This window comes from Oncorhynchus tshawytscha, linkage group LG33 (genome assembly GCF_018296145.1).
Source record: "Oncorhynchus tshawytscha isolate Ot180627B linkage group LG33, Otsh_v2.0, whole genome shotgun sequence".
Taxonomy (NCBI): Eukaryota; Metazoa; Chordata; class Actinopteri; order Salmoniformes; family Salmonidae; genus Oncorhynchus; species Oncorhynchus tshawytscha.
Genome location: NC_056461.1, coordinates 28,352,053 through 28,372,710, shown reverse-complemented (window position 1 = coordinate 28,372,710; position 20,658 = coordinate 28,352,053). Strand labels below are relative to the sequence as shown.

Genomic DNA, 20,658 nt, shown 5'->3' with positions numbered 1-20,658 from the left:
TGGTGAGAGTTTAGCATGTTTTGTTGTAGCCTCTGTTATTGGTAATGGTGAGAGGTTAGCATGTTTTGTTGTAGTCTCTGTTATTGGTAATGGTGAGAGGTTAGCATGTTTTGTTGTAGCCTCTGTTATTGGTAATGGTGAGAGGTTAGCATGTTTTGTTGTAGCCTCTGTTATTGGTAATGGTGAGAGGTTAGTATGTTTTGTTGTAGCCTCTGTTATTGGTAATGGTGAGAGGTTATCATGTTTTGTTGTAGCCTCTGTTATTGGTAATGGTGAGAGGTTAGCATGTTTTGTTGTAGCCTCTGTTATTGGTAATGGTGAGAGGTTAGCATGTTTTGTTGTAGCCTCTGTTATTGGTAATGGTGAGAGGTTAGTATGTTTTGTTGTAGCCTCTGTTATTGGTAATGGTGAGAGGTTAACATGTTTTGTTGTAGCCTCTGTTATTGGTAATGGTGAGAGGTTAGCATGTTTTGTTGTAGCCTCTGTTATTGGTAATGGTGAGAGGTTAACATGTTTGTTGTAGCCTCTGTTATTGGTAATGGTGAGAGTTTAGCATGTTTTGTTGTAGCCTCTGTTATTGGTAATGGTGAGAGGTTAACATGTTTTGTTGTAGCCTCTGTTATTGGTAATGGTGAGAGGTTAGCATGTTTTGTTGTAGCCTCTGTTATTGGTAATGGTGAGAGGTTAGCATGTTTTGTTGTAGTCTCGAGGTTAGCATGTTTTGTTGTAGTCTCTGTTATTGGTAATGGTGAGAGGTTAGCATGTTTTGTTGTAGCCTCTGTTATTGGTAATGGTGAGAGGTTAACATGTTTTGTTGTAGCCTCTGTTATTGGTAATGGTGAGAGGTTAGCATGTTTTGTTGAAACAGTTTGTCTTAAAATATTGTCAAATTAAAGGTGACATTATATACTGTCACCTCATATGAAACATTTAATCTGAAATCCAAAATGTTGGAGAATAGAGCCACATTTAAAATGTTAGTTTCACTGTCTAAATAGATATGGTGTGGACTGTATACTCAATACAATCTAAATCTGATACCTCACTGTCTAAATAGATATGGTGTGGACTGTATACTCAATACAATCTAAATCTGATACCTCACTGTCTAAATAGATATGGTGTGGACTGTATACTCAATACAATCTAAATCTGATACCTCACTGTCTGTCTTCTGACTGATACTGCTTTTTAAACTGGTCTGGTCAGTCTCCTCAAGTATTGTACTTTACATTTTCTATCCTCAGGTAATGATTTGATCATTTGTCATTTTTAATGATGATACATTAATTTACGAATAGATATGGAAGGTTTCAGGACACTGATATATCTGAATATGTTGAAAAAATATACTGCCACTATTTTCACCACCAAAGAATAGCAGTGTGATTTTAATATGATTTGACTCTTTGCAGGCTGTCAGGCTGTCTAGTCACAGAGGAAGGCTGTGCTTCTCTGGTCTCAACTTTGGAGTCAAACCCCTCACACCTGAGAGAGCTGGACCTGAGTAACAATGACCTGAAGGATTCAGGAGTGAAGCTGCTCTCTGCTGGACTGGGGAATCCCCACTGTAAACTGGAGACTCTGAGGTCAGTATTCCTGTAGTTGGTCAACAAGTGATAACTGTTCACCAGATCCACATGTGTTTACCAGACACACATAGTCTCCACCATATGTGTTTGGACAGTGAAGCTTAAAGTTTTAAATGTGGTGCTTTGCTCCAGCATTTTGGATTTGAGATATAATGTTTCATATTAGGAGACAGTACAGAATGTCACCTTTTATTTGAGGTTGATGTTGAGATGTTAGTATGTTTAGTTGTAGTCTCTGTTATTGGTAATGGTGAGAGGTTAGTATGTTTTGTTGTAGCCTCTGTTATTGGTAATGGTGACAGGTTAGTATGTTTTGTTGTAGCCTCTGTTATTGGTAATGGTGAGAGGTTAGTATGTTAGTATGAGGTTAGTATGTTTTGTTGTAGTCTCTGTTATTGGTAATGGTGAGAGGTTAACATGTTTTGTTGTAGTCTCTGTTATTGGTAATGGTGAGAGGTTAGCATGTTTTGTTGTAGTCTCTGTTATTGGTAATGGTGAGAGGTTAACATGTTTTGTTGTAGCCTCTGTTATTGGTAATGGTGAGAGCTTAGCATGTTTTGTTGTAGTCTCTGTTATTGGTAATGGTGAGAGGTTAGTATGTTTTGTTGTAGCCTCTGTTATTGGTAATGGTGAGAGTTTAATATGTTTTGTTGTAGTCTCTGTTATTGGTAATGGTGAGAGGTTAGCATGTTTTGTTTTAGTCTCTGTTATTGGTAATGGTGAGAGGTTAGCATGTTTTGTTGTAGCCTCTGTTATTGGTAATGGTGAGAGGTTAGCATGTTTTGTTGTAGCCTCTGTAACTTTCTCACTCATTATTATTCGTGATATTTCATGATTTTTCTTAATCATGGCATCATCAGGATTAATTTATTATTGTTTAGAAACATGTTATCTACTCTCTTAGACAGAAAAGTACTCCACTCATCATCCACCATTTTTTTATTGGGCAAAACACAACCAAAAACACAACCAAAACAAACTGCAAATGCAACCAACGAGTTTACGACAAAAAACTAAAATGTTGACTATTTTAATACACTATGAGTGAATTGTTCAGAATACTTAAGACTTCTTCAAATGGGGAGACTGGAAACATAAATTGTTTTCATTTTTAATAGTGAAACACATATGTCTTAAAATACCCTCAAATTAAAGGTGACATTATATACTGTTACGGTTTTCTTCCGTCGAAGGAGAGTCGGAATTATAAACTGTCACCTCAAATGAAACATTTGACCTCAAATCCAAAATGTTGGAGAATAGAGCCACATTTAAATGTCAGCTTCACTGTCAAAATAGATATGGTGTGGACTATATATTCAATACAATCTACATCTGATTCCTCACTGTCTAAATAGATATGGTGTGGACTGTATACTCAATACAATCTAAATCTGATTCCTCACTGTCTAAATAGATATGGTGTGGACTGTATACTCAATACAATCTAAGTCTGATACCTCACTGTCTAAATAGATATGGTGTGGACTGTATACTCAATACAATCTAAATCTGATCCCTCACTGTCTGTCTTCTGACTGATACTGCTTTTTAAACTGATCTGGTCAGTCTACTATAATATTTGTACTATACATGTTTCTATCTGCAGGCAATACTTTACTTTTTACAGGTTTCAGGACACTGATATATCTGAATATGTACAAAAATATACTGCCACTATTTTCACCACCAAAGAATATCAGTGTGATTTTAATATGATTTGACTCTTTGCAGGCTGTCAGGCTGTCTAGTCACAGAGGAAGGCTGTGCTTCTCTGGTCTCAGCTCTGAGGTCAAACCCCTCACACCTGAGAGAGCTGGACCTGAGCTACAATCACCCAGGAGACTCAGGAGTCAGACTGCTCTCTGCTGGACTGGAGGATCCACACTGCAGACTGGAGAAACTCAAGTATGTAGAGGGTTTATGTCAATGTTCATATCAGACATGTTTGACTTATCAGACTAGTTAAGACAAACATCCTGACCACCACATGGACAAAGTTATGTGTTACTGTCACACACAGGACACACACACACACACACTTAGACAGAATTATATGTAAAGTCTCCAGTGTTTGTGTGTGTGTGTGTGTCTCCAGTGTGTGTGTGTGTGTGTGTGTGTGTCTCCAGTGTGTGTGTGTGTGTTAGTGTCTCCAGTGTCTGTGTGTCTCCTGTGTGTGTGTGTGTGTGTTAGTGTCTCCAGTGTGTGTGTGTGTCACCAGTGTGTGTGTGTGTCTCCAGTGTGTGTGTGTGTGTGTGTGTGTGTGTGTGTGTGTGTGTGTGTGTGTGTGTGTGTGTCACCAGTGTGTGTGTGTGTGTCACCAGTGTGTGTGTGTGTTTGTGTGTCTCCAGTGTGTGTGTGTGTGTGTGTCTCCAGTGTGTGTGTGTGTGTGTGTTTCCTGTGTGTGTGTGTGTGTGTGTGTCACCAGTTTGTGTGTGTGTCTCCTGTGTGTGTGTGTGTGTCCATTGTGTGTGTGTCTCCAGTGTGTGTGAGTGTGTGTCCATTGTGTGTGTGTCTCCAGTGTGTGTGAGTGTGTGTTTGTGTCCAGTGTGTTTGTGTCCCCAGTGTGTGTGTGTGTGTGTGTGTGTGTCCAGTGTGTGTGTGTCCAGTGTGTCCTCTGTGTGTGTGTGTCTCCTGTGTGTGTGTGTCACCAGTGTGTGTGTGTGTGTGTCTCCTGTGTGTGTGTGTGTGTGTGTGTCACCAGTGTGTGTGTGTGTCTCCAGTGTGTGTGAGTGTGTGTCCATTGTGTGTGTGTCTCCAGTGAGTGTGTGTGTGTGTCCAGTGTGTTTGTGTGTGTGTGTGTGTCCAGTGTGTGTGTGTGTGTCCAGTGTGTCCTGTGTGTGTGTGTGTGTCCAGTGTGTCCTGTGTGTGTGTGTGTGTGTGTGTCCAGTGTGTCCTGTGTGTCCTGTGTGTGTGTGTGTGTGTCCAGTGTGTCCTGTGTGTCCTGTGTGTGTGTGTGTCCAGTGTGTCCTGTGTGTGTGTGTGTGTCCTGTGTGTGTGTGTCCTGTGTGTGTGTCCTGTGTGTCCTGTGTGTGTGTGTGTCCAGTGTGTCCTGTTTGTGTCCTGTGTGTGTGTGTGTCCAGTGTGTCCTGTGTGTGTGTGTGTGTGTGTGTCCAGTGTGTCCTGTGTGTGTGTGTGTGTGTGTGTGTGTGTGTGTGTGTGTGTGTGTGTGTGTGTGTGTGTCCAGTGTGTCCTGTGTGTGTGTGTGTGTGTGTGTGTCCAGTGTGTGTGTCCAGTGTGTCCAGTGTGTGTCCAGTGTGTGTGTGTGTCCTGTGTGTGTGCAGTGTGTCCAGTGTGTCCTGTGTGTGTGTGTCCTGTGTGTGTGTGTGTGTGTGTCCTGTGTGTGTGTGTTGTGTGTGTGTGTGTCCAGTGTGTGTGTGTGTGTGTGTGTGTGTGTGTGTCCAGTGTGTGTGTGTGTGTGTGTGTGTCCAGTGTGTGTGTGTGTGTGTGTGTGTGTGTGTGTGTGTGTGTGTGTGTGTGTGTGTGTGTGTGTGTGTGTGTGTGTGTGTGTGTGTGTGTGTGTGTGTGTGTGTGTGTGTGTGTGTGTGTGTGTGTGTGTGTGTGCAGGTGTATCCCTCAATGACTGTCTGTTCTTCTGCTTACCGCTACAGTGTGGAACATGGTGGAGAGAACAGAATGAAACCTGGGCTTAGAAAATGTGAGTGTTGACTGCTGTGAAGAATATGACTAAGAATAAGTCTTAATTCAAGTTAAGTCAAAGTCAAAGACCACCATCATTACTGACTTGGTCATATTAAATATCAGCTGTAGTTCTACAGAAGCAGAAATCAGGGACACCAACGTTTACAAAGAGTTGATTTGACTGTGTGTGTGTGTGTGTGTGTGTGTGTGTGTGTGTGTGTGTGTGTGTGTGTGTGTGTGTGTGTGTGTGTGTGTGTGTGGCGTGTCCGTGTGTGTGTTTTTGTGTGTGTGTGTGTGTGTGTGTGTGTGTGTGTGTGTGTTAATGGGAATAAGTGTGTTTTATATTACCATACAGTATAACATATGATCATTCAACAAGTCTCAAGTTACCTTAACTTCTCCTTTTGATACCTAGAAACATCTACATTAAATGAATTAGTGAAAAGTGAGTTAACATTCTAATGTGAATGATGATGATTTCTAATATTGTGTCTGGTTTCATCCATCAGATGTCTGTGATCTCACACTGGACCCAAACACAGTAAACAGACGCCTCTCTCTGTCTGAGGAGAACAGAAAGGTGACATGTAGGACAGAGAAGCAGCCGTATCCTGATCACCCAGAGAGATTTGAGGGCTGTGGACAGGTGCTGTGTAGAGAGGGTCTGACTGGGCGCTGTTACTGGGAGGTCGAGTGGAGTGGGGGGGCTGTTATTGGAGTGACATATAAAGGAATCAGCAGGAGAGGACGAGGGGGGGTGAATGACTGTTGTCTTGGATACAATGACAAGTCCTGGAGTCTGTTCTGCTCTGACAACAGTTACTCTGCCTGTCACAATAATAATCCCACTACCATAGACGTCCCCTCCTCCAGCTCCCACAGAGTAGGAGTGTATCTGGACTGGCCAGCTGGAACTCTGTCCTTCTATAGAGCCTCCTCTGACACACTGACCCACCTGTACACATTCACCTCCACATTCACTGAGCCCCTCTATCCAGGGTTTGGGGTTTGGTGGGATGACTCCTCAGTGTCCCTGAAATAATAACTTGACACACACACACACTGGACACACAAACACTCTGGACACACACACACTGGACAAATACACACACACACACACACAGAACAAACACACACACACTGGACACACACACACTCTGGACGACTCAGTGTCCCTCTGTCAGTGATACACACAGGACACACACACATTCACACTGGACAAACACACACACCTGATGGACACACACACACACTGGACTCAAAACCTGCTGGACACACACACACACACACACACACACACACACACACACACACACACACACACACACTGGATGATACCCCAGTCAGAGTGAGACTTAAACTACCTATTTTAATAATATGAGCTTCATCTCTTTGATCCTCAGATCAGTTCAGTGTATAAATAATATATATAAGTATAAATGAATACAATAAAATAGCAACTGAGATATAAAATATCACAGATCCCATAGTCGACATGACAAACCACAGGTTACAAAGTGCATTTTTACTTGAAAGAGGAGAAACCAGATCAATTCTCTCCCATCTCAAATACCCTGATGAACTCACAGAGGAGAGGTACCCTTCTAGATACAAGAACAGACATACGATGGTTCCACACTGGACACACACACACTGGACACACACACACTGGACACACAGTAACGATTTTGACTTGCAGTTATTATTTATAGGGGTGCCAGGTAGGTTGTGCCTACCAGAGAAAACATTGGTTTCTCCTTTTAGTTTGGGTGGGAATGAGTCCCATCTGGTCCGTCAAGTCTACACCAATACATAGGACTTATGTAAAAGTCAGGATGGAAATAAACTTTTCATAAACCCTTAAAACATTGGAAAGAACTTCAAAAACAACTATACTATTTTGCGTGGGTTGTATTAGAACCATCAATGATTACACACACACATATAATAATGAGTTCTGGTTCCTCCAGAAATGTCCTCGGGCCTAAAAAGAGTCCAGCCCGGTAAAGGAGTTCAGGGAACTCCCGTGACCTTAGTCACGCAATGTTTGTCCGTTCATTCAAGTGTAGCGTAAACCCAGTATTAATCATACAATCAATATAACAATTATTTTACCACAGAACTTTAAAGCGTATCAACTCTACTAAGTCCTCAACTACATCTAACTACATAAATCATCACCGTATACATCACATCAAAACAAATGAAATACCGTATACAAAAAGGTGGTAGTCAGTCGGTCAGTCAGACAATCCAATCCGCCAATAGATCTCCAGCGGAGAAAGGCCACGAAGAACGGAGAGGTGTAGTCCACGGACGCAAAGAGTGGATCCGATCCTGGGTAAACTCTCTTAGGCTACAAAACACACGTTTAACGGCAACAAAACAAACCGAATAGAGAAGCTTCGGCACTGAGGGTTGAACACGTCCTCATTCACGTCTCCATCACAACCCCACTTTTGCGCAGCTGATGCTGGCTATTTAATTGGGAATTAAAGGGAAAGCACCCTTTGGAAGGAGCTGCACTGAGACGGTTCAGAAAAATTCAGGGCCGTCACAACACACTGGACACACACACATGACACACACACACACTGGACACACACACACTCACTGGACAAACACACACACACACACACACACTGGACACACACACACTCACTGGACAAACACACACACAAACACACACACAGGACACATACTCACACAGGACACAAACACACACACAGGACACACACACACACTGGACAAACACTCAAACACACACACACACACTGGACACACACACACACTGGACAAACACACACACAGGACACATACTCAAACAGGACACACACACACACACAGGACACAAACACACACACAGGACACACACACACACTGGACACACACTCAAACACACACACACACACACGTCTTCCTATAATTGTGAGGACCTTGACCCAGGACTTATTACAATAACACCGTTAAAATACCAATGTGATCATTTGTACAATTATATACAATTATATATGGACATGCGCTCCATAGTTGTACAATTATATACAGTTATATATGGACATACGCTCCATAGTTGTACAATTATATACAGTTATATGTGGACATACGCTCCATAGTTGTACAATTATAAACAATTATATATATATGCTCCATAGTTGTACAAGGATATATTGTACTTTTCATAATAAAACATACTTGAAACAAGAAAAAGCCTGTTAATTGTGAAAACAATTTTGTTAATTGTAAAGGCTTCTGGGTGGAGGAGTCAGGCAGAGAGCAGGGTTCAAAATGTGGATCTTCTGGGTGGAGGAGTCAGGCAGAGAGCAGGGTTCAAAATGTGGATCTTCTGGGTGGAGGAGTCAGGCAGAGAGCAGGGTTCAACACGTGGATCTTCTGGGTGGAGGAGTCAGGCAGAGAGCAGGGTTCAACACGTGGATCTTCTGGGTGGAGGAGTCAGGGGCAGAGAGCAGGGTTCAAAATGTGGATCTTCTGGGTGGAGGAGTCAGGCAGAGAGCAGGGTTCAACACGTGGATCTTCTGGGTGGAGGAGTCAGGCAGAGAGCAGGGTTCAACACGTGGATCTTCTGGGTGGAGGAGTCAGGCAGAGAGCAGGGGTCAACACGTGGATCTTCTGGGTGGAGGAGTCAGGGGCAGAGAGCAGGGTTCAACACGTGGATCTTCTGGGTGGAGGAGTCAGGCAGAGAGCAGGGTTCAACACGTGGATCTTCTGGGTGGAGGAGTCAGGCAGAGAGCAGGGTTCAACACGTGGATCTTCTGGGTGGAGGAGTCAGGCAGAGAGCAGGGTTCAACACGTGGATCTTCTGGGTGGAGGAGTCAGGCGCAGAGAGCAGGGTTCAACACGTGGATCTTCTGGGTGGAGGAGTCAGGCGCAGAGAGCAGGGTTCAACACGTGGATCTTCTGGGTGGAGGAGTCAGGCGCAGAGAGCAGGGTTCAACACGTGGATCTTCTGGGTGGAGGAGTCAGGCGCAGAGAGCAGGGTTCAACACGTGGATCTTCTGGGTGGAGGAGTCAGGCAGAGAGCAGGGTTCAACACGTGGATCTTCTGGGTGGAGGAGTCAGGCAGAGAGCAGGGATCAGAACGTGGATCTTTATTCCAAGAACAGAGTAACGGCCAAACACAAGGGCGTAACCCAACAAACAGGATGGAACTGTCCAGAAAACCGGAATCCACAATAATCCACATGAACAGAAAAGCCAGCGGGCCTCCGGGGGTTAAACAGCCCAAAACCCAAACAACAAACAGGTGCAACTAAATGAAACAGAAAAGGGGATCAGCTAGTAGACGACCGCCGAGCGCCGCCCGAACAGGAAGAGGCACCATCTTCGGCTGGATTTGTGGCATTAATTGTGAAAACAGTTTGGTTATTGATTTTACGTTTCCTCTGTCAGGTTGATGTTAACCTGCGACTGGTTGAAACATGAAACAAATATGAAATGAAATATGAAACAATTAAATATGTGAAAATGAATTAAACAAATTGTACAATTTGTACAACAGAGTGTTGTAATGCAGGGTTACTATAGCAACATAGTGTTGTAATGCAGGGTCACTATAGCAACAGAGTTCTCTCTGCTCTCTTTCTGTTCTCATCCCTCAGATGTCTGTGATCTCACACTGGACCTAAACACAGTAAACAGACGCCTCTCTCTGTCTGAGGAGAACAGAAAGGTGACATGTAGGACAGAGGAGCAGCCGTATCCTGATCACCCAGAGAGATTTGAGGACTGTTCTGCTCTGACAACAGTTACTCTGCATGTCACAATAATAATCCCACTACCATAGACGTCCACCCCTCCAGCTCCCACAGAGTAGGAGTGTATCTGGACTGGCCAGCTGGAACTCTGTCCTTCTATAGAGCCTCCTCTGACACACTGACCCACCTGATCACGTTCACCTCCATATTCACTGAGCCCCTCTATCCAGGGTTTGGGTTTGGGATGATGGTGAATCAGTGTCCCTCTGTCAGTGACACACACATTGGACAAATCAAATCAAATCAAATGTATTTATATAGCCCTTCATATATCAGCTGATATCTCAAAGTGCTGTACAGAAACCCAGCCTAAAACCCCAAACAGCAAGCAATGCAGGTGTAGAAGCACGGTGCCTCGGAAAAACTCCCTAGAAAGGCCAAAACCTAGGAAGAAACCTAGAGAGGAACCAGGCTATGTGGGGTGGCCAGTCCTCTTCTGGCTGTGCCGGGTGGAGATTATAACAGAACATGGCCAAGATGTTCAAATGTTCATAAATGACCAGCATGGTCGAATAATAATAATAAGGCAGAACAGTTTAAACTGGAGCAGCAGCACAGTCAGGTGGACTGGGGACAGCAAGGAGTCATCATGTCAGGTAGTCCTGGGGCTCAGGTCCTCCGAGAGAGAGAAAGAAAGAGAGAATTAGAGAGAGCATATGTGGGGTATATGTGGACACAACAACTAAAGCTCTAAAGTAACTTTTTATTGACAGATGCCTCATTTAAATGTTCTGGATGTTGATGAAAGGAAATCCCATAAAGCCTACTGGCCAGGACTTTATTATGGCATCTTCTGATTGGGTGTCTCAGGTCAGGACTTTGTTATGGCATCTTCTGATTGGGTGTCTCAGGTCAGGACTTTGTTATGGCATCTTCTGATTGGGTGTCAGGTCAGGACTTTGTTATGACATCTTCTGATTGGGTGTCTCAGGTCAGGACTTTGTTATGACATCTTCTGATTGGGTGTCTCAGGTCAGGACTTTGTTATGACATCTTCTGATTGGGTGTCTCAGGTCAGGACTCTGTTATGGCATCTTCTGATTGGGTGTCTCAGGTCAGGACTTTGTTATGGCATCTTCTGATTGGGTGTCAGGTCAGGACTCTGTTATGGCATCTTCTGATTAGGTGTCTCAGGTCAGGACTTTGTTATGACATCTTCTGATTGGGTGTCTCAGGTCAGGACTTTGTTATGGCATCTTCTGATTGGGTGTCTCAGGTCAGGACTTTGTTATGGCATCTTCTGATTGGGTGTCTCAGGTCAGGACTTTGTTATGGCATCTTCTGATTGGGTGTCTCAGGTCAGGACTTTGTTATGACATCTTCTGATTGGGTGTCTCAGGTCAGGACTTTGTTATGACATCTTCTGATTGGGTGTCTCAGGTCAGGACTCTGTTATGGCATCTTCTGATTGGGTGTCTCAGGTCAGGACTTTGTTATGACATCTTCTGATTGGGTGTCTCAGGTCAGGACTTTGTTATGACATCTTCTGATTGGGTGTCTCAGGTCAGGACTCTGTTATGGCATCTTCTGATTGGGTGTCTCAGGTCAGGACTTTGTTATGACATCTTCTGATTGGGTGTCTCAGGTCAGGTCTGAGCCATGATCAGAATGTGTCTCTGTCTATTTCCAGCCCTGCCATTTCTACCTGTCCTGATCTAGTGTTTGACCCCTGACCTCCTCACACCGTCTCACTGTCCATGTCTGCTTTTAGCTCCCACCTCTAATTCACTGTGTTATAATGGACCTTATGCTTGTTATGTCACCTCTATAACCAGGTATCAAACATACTGACCTTTCTGACCCTGTCCCATGGTCCTACTTCACTGTGTTATAATGACCTTTCTGACCCTGTCCCATGGCCCTACTTCACTGTGTTATAATGACCTTTCTGACCCTGTCCCATGGTCCTACTTCACTGTGTTATAATGGACCTGATGTAACTGACCTTTCTGACCCTGTCCCATGGTCCTACTTCACTGTGTTATAATGACCTTTCTGACCCTGTCCCATGGTCCTACTTTCTAGAACTGAACATTTAAAGTCCTCTGGGTTTTGTTTACTGTCCATTTTACCTATGTATGATGTATTTGTTGTTTATTGGGGTTGTGGCGCAGAGCATCATGGGGGTTTGTATGTGTAGAGATGATCACTTTCCAGATAAATGGTTGAACTGATTCCTGTCTCCCGTCTCATCATTATTGAATTGTTATACAGACGTGGTTATGAAACCCACAAAACATAACAACAGATTGGTGATGAGTCTGAATCTACAGGAACTATTCTGTCTGGAAGAAGTTGTTTTTTACAACTGTTTAAAACGGTTATTTTCTGTGTTCCAGTCTAGGCTAATGTTAACACAGTGTGTTACTAGCAGAGGCAAGTGCATAGTGGAGCTAACAGAGAGAGTTAACATCATCATGGAGGGAAGTGGAGCTAACAGAGAGAGTTAACATCATCATGAAGGGAAGTGGAGCTAACAGAGAGAGTTAACATCATCATGGAGGGAAGTGGAGCTAACAGAGAGAGTTAACATCATCATGGAGGGAAGTGGAGCTAACAGAGAGAGTTAACATCATCATGGAGGGAAGTGGAGCTAACAGAGAGAGTTAACATCATCATGAAGGGAAGTGCATAGTGGAGCTAACAGAGAGAGTTAACATCATCATGGAGAGTTAACATCATCATGGAGGGAAGTGGAGCTAACAGAGAGAGTTAACATCATCATGGAGGGAAGTGGAGCTAACAGAGAGAGAGTTAACATCATCATGGAGGGAAGTGGAGCTAACAGAGAGAGTTAACATCATCATGGAGGGAAGTGGAGCTAACACAGAGAGTTAACATCATCATGGAGGGAAGTGGAGCTAACAGAGAGAGTTAACATCATCATGGAGGGAAGTGGAGCTAACAGAGAACATCATCATGGAGGGAAGTGGAGCTAACAGGAGAGTTAACATCATCATGGAGGGAAGGAGCTGAGAGAGTTAACATCATCATGAGCTAACAGAGAGAGTTAACATCATCATGGAGGGAAGTGGAGCTAACAGAGAGAGTTAACATCATCATGGAGGGAAGTGGAGCTAACAGAGAGAGTTAACATCATCATGGAGGGAAGTGGAGCTAACAGAGAGAGTTAACATCATCATGGAGGGAAGTGGAGCTAACAGAGAGAGTTAACATCATCATGGAGGGAAGTGGAGCTAACAGAGAGAGTTAACATCATCATGGAAAGTGGAGCTAACAGAGAGAGTTAACAGGCATCATGGAGGGAAGTGGAGCAACAGAGAGAGTTAACATCATCAAAAGTGGAGCCAAAGAACTTTGGAATTAAAAACTGCTAAATGAGGGAAGTGGAGCTAACAGTGAATGATTAACATCATCATGGAGGGAAGTGGACTGAGGAAAATATTGCTGTGGTTGAGGACAATCATGAGCCTATTGAGAAATGAAAAACATGGTGTGAATTGTTGGAAACATTGAACAGTTTGATGAAAGTATTGACCAGAGGACCTCATATACAGAACGGTTTGAATATTTTGTTATTGTAAGTTACATTGATGAGGACAACATTGTACTTATAGTTTTTTCATGTGTAATGGGGCCAAAGACATTTAATTTACTAGGCAGCCTGTTACATCCAGACAGAACAGGTAATAAGATGTATGGGGATGTTGTGAAGATACTTAAAGGACCTGTTTCACCAGAACCACTAGTTAATACTGAAATGACCTGTTTCACCAGAACCACTAGTTAATACTTAAAGGACCTGTTTCACCAGAACCACTAGTTAATGCTGAAATGACCTGTTTCACCAGAACCACTAGTTAATACTTAAAGGACATGTTTCACCAGAACCACTAGTTAATACTTAAAGGACCTGTTTCACCAGAACCACTAGTTAATACTGAAAGGACATGTTTCACCAGAACCACTAGTTAATACTTAAAGGACCTGTTTCACCAGAACCACTAGTTAATACTGAAAGGACATGTTTCACCAGAACCACTAGTTAATACTTAAAGGTTCAGATTGAGTTCATAAGTAACTTAGTGGGTTCCCAAAAAGGGACATTAGACTTCTACCTGCTGTTGTAAGGACATGGACTGTCCAGCCTGTTGTAAGGACATGGACTGTCCAGCCTGTTGTAAGGAGATGGACTGTCCAGCCTGTTGTAAGGACATGGACTGTCCAGCCTGTGGTATAAAGGGACATCAGACTTCTACCTGCTGTTGTAAGGACATGGACTGTCCATCCTGTTGTAAGGACATGGACTGTCCAGCCTGTTGTAAGGACATGGACTGTCCAGCCTGTTGTAAGGACATGGACTGTCCAGCCTGTTGTAAGGACATGGACTGTCCAGCCTGTTGTAAGGACATGGACTGTCCAGCCTGTTGTAAGGACATGGACTGTCCAGCCTGTTGTAAGGACATGGACTGTCCATCCTGTTGTAAGGACATGGACTGTCCAGCCTGTTGTAAGGACATGGACTGTCCAGCCTGTTGTAAGGACATGGACTGTCCAGCCTGTTGTAAGGACATGGACTGTCCAGCCTGTTGTAAGGACATGGACTGTCCAGCCTGTGGTATAAAGGGACATCAGACTTCTACCTGCTGTTGTAAGGACATGGTCCAGCCTGTGGTATAAAGGGACATTAGACTTCTACCTGCTGTTGTAAGGACATGGACTGTCCAGCCTGTTGTAAGGACATGGACTGTCCAGCCTGTTGTAAGGACATGGACTGTCCAGCCTGTTGTAAGGACATGGATTGTCCAGCCTGTTGTAAGGACATGGACTGTCTAGCCTGTAGTAAGGACATGGACTGTCCAGCCTGTTGTAAGGACATGGACTGTCCAGCCTGTGGTATAAAGGGACATCAGGCTTCTACATGCTGTTGTAAGGACATGGATGGTCCAGCCTGTTGTAAGGACATGGATGGTCCAGCCTGTTGTAAGGACATGGACTGTCCAGCCTGTTGTAAGGACATGGATGGTCCAGCCTGTTGTAAGGACATGGACTGTCCAGCCTGTTAAAAGGGACATGGACTGTCCAGCCTGCTGTTGTAAGGACATGGACTGTCCAGCCTGTTAAAAGGACATGGACTGTCCAGCCTGTTGTAAGGACATGGACTGTCCAGCCTGTTGTAAGGACATGGACTGTCCAGCCTGTTAAAAGGACATGGACTGTCCAGCCTGTTGTAAGGACATGGACTGTCCAGCCTGTGGTATAAAGGGACATCAGGCTTCTACATGCTGTGTAAGGACATGGATGGTCCAGCCTGTTGTAAGGACATGGATGGTCCAGCCTGTTGTAAGGACATGGATGGTCCAGCCTGTTGTAAGGACATGGATTGTCCAGCCTGTTGTAAGGACATGGATGGTCCAGCCTGTTGTAAGGACATGGATGGTCCAGCCATGTTGCCTGTTGTAAGGACATGGATGGTCCAGCCTGTTGTAAGGACATGGATGGTCCAGCCTGTTGTAAGGACATGGATTGTCCAGCCTGTTGTAAGGACATGGATAGTCCAGCCTGTTGTAAGGACATGGATTGTCCAGCCTGTTGTAAGGACATGGATGGTCCAGCCTGTTGTAAGGACATGGATTGTCCAGCCTGTTGTAAGGACATGGACTGTCCAGCCTGTTGTATAAAGGACATCAGCCTTCTACATGCTGTTGTAAGGACATGGACTGTCCAGCCTGTTGTAAGGGCATGGACTGTCCAGCCTGTTGTATAAAGGGACATCAGACTTCTACCTGCTGTTGTAAGGACATGGACTGTCCAGCCTGTTGTAAGGACATTTACTGTCCAGCCTGTTGTAAGGACATGGACTGTCCAGCCTGTTGTAAGGACATGGACTGTCCAGCCTGTTGTAAGGACATGGACTGTCCAGCCTGTTGTAAGGACATGGACTGTCCAGCCTGTTGTAAGGACATGGACTGTCCAGCCTGTTGTAAGGACATGGACTGTCCAGCCTGTTGTAAGGACATGGACTGTCCAGCCTGTTGTAAGGACATGGACTGTCCAGCCTGTTGTAAGGACATGGACTGTCCAGCCTGTTGTAAGGACATGGACTGTCCAGCCTGTTGTAAGGACATGGATGGTCCAGCCTGTTGTAAGGACATGGACTGTCCAGCCTGTTGTAAGGACATGGACTGTCCAGCCTGTTGTAAGGACATGGACTGTCCAGCCTGTTGTAAGGACATGGACTGTCCAGCCTGTTGTAAGGACATGGACTGTCCAGCCTGTTGTAAGGACATGGACTGGACTCCAGCCTGTTGTAAGGACATGGACTGTCCATCCTGTTGTAAGGACATGGACTGTCCAGCCTGTTGTAAGGACATGGACTGTCCAGCCTGTGGTATAAAGGGACATCAGACTTCTACCTGCTGTTGTAAGGACATGGTCCAGCCTGTGGTATAAAGGGACATCAGACTTCTACATGCTGTTGTAAGGACATGGATGGTCCAGCCTGTTGTAAGGACATGGATTGTCCGGCCTGTTGTAAGGACATGGACTGTCCAGCCTGTTGTAAGGACATGGATGGTCCAGCCTGTTGTAAGGACATGGATGGTCCAGCCTGTTGTAAGGATATGGATGGTCCAGCATGTTGTAAGGACATGGATGGTCCAGCCTGTTGTAAGGACATGGATGGTCCAGCCTGTTGTAAGGACATGGATTGTCCAGCCTGTTGTAAGGACATGGATGGTCCAGCCTGTTGTAAGGACATGGATGGTCCAGCCTGTTGTAAGGACATGGATGGTCCAGCCTGTTGTAAGGACATGGATGGTCCAGCCTGTTGTAAGGACATGGATTGTCCAGCCTGTTGTAAGGACATGGATAGTCCAGCCTGTTGTAAGGACATGGATTGTCCAGCCTGTTGTAAGGACATGGATGGTCCAGCCTGTTGTAAGGACATGGATTGTCCAGCCTGTTGTAAGGACATGGATGGTCCAGCCTGTTGTAAGGACATGAACTGTCCAGCCTGTTGTAAGGACATGTACTGTCCAGCCTGTTGTATAAAGGGACATCAGCCTTCTACATGCTGTTGTAAGGACATGGACTGTCCAGCCTGTTGTAAGGACATGGATGGTCCAGCCTGTTGTAAGGACATGGACTGTCCAGCCTGTTGTAAGGACATGGACTGTCCAGCCTGTTGTATAAAGGACATCAGACTTCTACCTGCTGTTGTAAGGACATGGACTGTCCAGCCTGTTGTAAGGACATTTACTGTCCAGCCTGTTGTAAGGACATGGACTGTCCAGCCTGTGGTATAAAGGGACATCAGACTTCTACATGCTGTTGTAAGGACATGGACTGTCCAGCCTGTTGTAAGGACATGGACTGTCCAGGCTGTTGTAAGGACATGGACTGTCCAGCCTGTGGTATAAAGGGACATCAGACTTCTACCTGCTGTTGTAAGGACATGGACTGTCCAGCCTGTTGTAAGGACATGGACTGTCCAGCCTGTTGTAAGGACATGGACTGTCCAGCCTGTTGTAAGGACATGGACTGTCCAGCCTGTGGTATAAAGGGACATCAGACTTCTACCTGCTGTTGTAAGGACATGGACTGTCCAGCCTGTTGTAAGGACATGGACTGTCCAGCCTGTTGTAAGGACATGGACTGTCCAGCCTGTTGTAAGGACATGGACTGTCCAGCCTGTGGTATAAAGGGACATCAGACTTCTACATGCTGTTGTAAGGACATGGATGGTCCAGCCTGTTGTAAGGACATGGACTGTCCAGCCTGTTGTAAGGACATGGATGGTCCAGCCTGTTGTAAGGACATGGACTGTCCAGCCTGTTGTATAAAGGGACATCAGCCTCCAGAAACATAAAGAGCTCAGAGAACAGACAGTATCCTAGCAGTTCTGATGCACTAGGCTATATATGCTGCCCTTGTGTTATGTAAAGTATGGCAGAGAGCAACCTGCGCTGCAGATAAAGATTTCGAATGGATTGATAGACTACAATAATGACATGTATCATGTTGGAGCATTTGAGTAGAACTTGAGCTTATTCAGTAGCACTTGGAAACTAAACATGGTCTTCATCTATTCCCATCAGAAAGGTTGCAACCAGTACCTAGCTGTCACAGTAGGCAGCTAACTGCCTATAGCAGCAAACTGAGTTGTTACGAACAATAAGACACTTGGAATCACACAATTGTTTCAATTACAATTAAAATAACACATTTAACACATCATTTAATATTCCTGTAGAACTGTAAGAGAGAATATATTTAATATTCCTGTAGAACTGTAAGAGAGAATATATTTAACACATCATTTAATATTCCTGTAGAACTGTAAGAGAGAATATATTTAATATTCCTGTAGAACTGTAAGAGAGAATATATTTAACACATCATTTAATATTCCTGTAGAACTGTAAGAGAGAATATAGTCAACGGCTGCTGTCAAAAGGTGATGGACGAGTTATTCCTGTGTCCTGTGTTCATGCCCTTTTAAGGACATCCTGTCCGGATATCCTCATGCTATTTAGGTGGGTTTATGCCCTTTTAAGGACATCCTGTCCGGATATCCTCATGTTATTTAGGGTAGGTTTATGCCCTTTTAAGGACATCCTGTCCGGATATCCTCATACTATTTAGGTAGGTTTATGCCCTTTTAAGGACATCCTGTCCGGATATCCTCATGTTATTTAGGGTAGGTTCATGCCCTTTTAAGGACATCCTGTCCGGATATCCTCATGTTATTTAGGTAGGTTTATGCCCTTTTAAGGACCTCCTGTCCAGATATCCTCATGCTATTTAGGGTGTGCTTATGTAACTTGATAGTGCAGCTGTTTCTTCAAAGTAAAGCAAATGTTTGTAACAAAAAGTAATGATGATTGATGTGTGGGGATCTTGTTGAACTGAAAGAAAATGTGTTTGAACTGATGGAGCTGCTGTGTAGTGACCTTGTGACCCCTGTGGGAGAAAATCATATACATGATTATAGTAATACAAGAGAAAGATACACATATGGGTTAATTTCCTGTTCTGGTAAAATGCATTGTCTATTGTATAGGACAGAAAGCTGAGAAAGACCATGGGAGTATGGAACAGCTGGGAACACTAAAGTAATGCAGACACATAGACGCTTAGAATGGCTGGACATACAAAGGTCAGAGGGATATACGAAGGAGGGGGTCAGCCAAATGACCAACTGATGGATTATAGACATGACTCACATATCCTTAGGACATGAAGACGCTGCAGGAATGACAGGGGAGACCCACAGTCTGCTGACCCTAGATAAAACACAAACAGGAGAACGCATTAAGCTGAGTGAAGGGACAAAGCAAGGGTCTTGTCACCATTAGGATCTAATGGAAAGCAGATGTGGGCATTATTGGGCTGAACAAGCAGAATGCACGGATTGGGATGTAACTTAATTTGCATATGGGAGGGACTTATATGGAAGGTGTATAACTCAGAGCGAGGGCTCTGAAAAAGTGTGTGTGTTCTGCGGACCGCTCCGGCTTATGATACTGTTGTATTAAAAGTCTATATTGATTTTCACAAAGTTCTTGGTTGTGTCATATTTGAACCGATTTTCCACTACAGATTTGGCGAGCGTTGCCAGGAGAATTAGGGACTGGAGACGTTCTTGGCTGGCAGCGGGATCTTTGGACGATCTGGGCAAACAAGGGTGGCCACCCAGCTAAGGTGAGAAAACAGTGAAATGTTTGCGTAGATCGCTTCAGAGATCCTGCCTCAGCAAGAGGAGCGTCAAGTAGGTCTCTCTCTCTCAAATTTCCTAAAACTATAGAAACGAAATAACTTTTTGAAATTCAATGAATTTGCATGCATGTGTGTAAGCTTGGGAATTGTATAATGAATGTGCGTGTTTGGTGAATAAATAAGCAGGGGCTGTGAACTTCGCTGGTGTCGGGTGCGTGATTCGGACGGCCCCCTCGTTGAGTCATTCGCAGGGGACTGTTGTGTGAGCTGACTGGTGCGAGTGTTTAGCGCTCTCTGGCTGAGTGGTTGGAATCAGGCACAGGGCTACAGCCGTCTGCTTATATGTTTAGAAAATAAATAAGTAGTAAGATAGATAAAATATTCATGGCTACCGCTTCAAGGAAAAGGTCTGTACGGATGAGTATTTAGAAAATAAATACACATGGCTACCGCTTTGAAATGAAGGACTGTACGGGTGAATATTTAAAACACAGAAAGAACGCTGGCCTGATTGTGCGACGTTCAACTGAAAAAGGAAATCCTGCGAATACAAAACGCTCCGTCTAGCTAAACGGGGTTTATAAATCAGTAGGTCGCGCCACGATATTGCTTTAACGTAGAATAAAGATCAATACGGGGTGGATGAATAGGATATGAAGACAAGCTGATCCGATTAGACAGTAGTCTCGTCATGTCGTAAAAATCCTATAGGATAATACCAGTTTATGTTGAGGAAGTGTATTAAGCTAGGGGATAAACTATAGGTCGTTTTTAGGTAAAAACGAAGGGTATGCGTGAAAAATCCTATAGGATAATACCAGCTTATGTTGAGGAAGTGAATTAAGTTAGGTAATAAACTGTTTTGTTTTTAGGAAAAAACAAAGAGGATTGAATGAATGCGGTAATATAATTCTTTGTGATGAATGAGCAGATTAGACAGAAGAGGAAGAACAGGCTGTGTGTCTGTG

General features: G+C 44.1%; 1 long non-coding RNA gene across 1 annotated transcript; it reads right to left on the bottom strand.

Annotated features, from left to right (window-relative positions):
* Window positions 1-11,605: 11,605 nt before the first annotated feature.
* Window positions 11,606-12,049, bottom strand: LOC121841653. Its single transcript, XR_006080691.1, has 2 exons — window positions 11,955-12,049; window positions 11,606-11,893 (listed from the first exon to the last, which is right to left on the bottom strand). It is a non-coding gene; the product is annotated as an uncharacterized LOC121841653 (long non-coding RNA).
* Window positions 12,050-20,658: the final 8,609 nt, after the last annotated feature.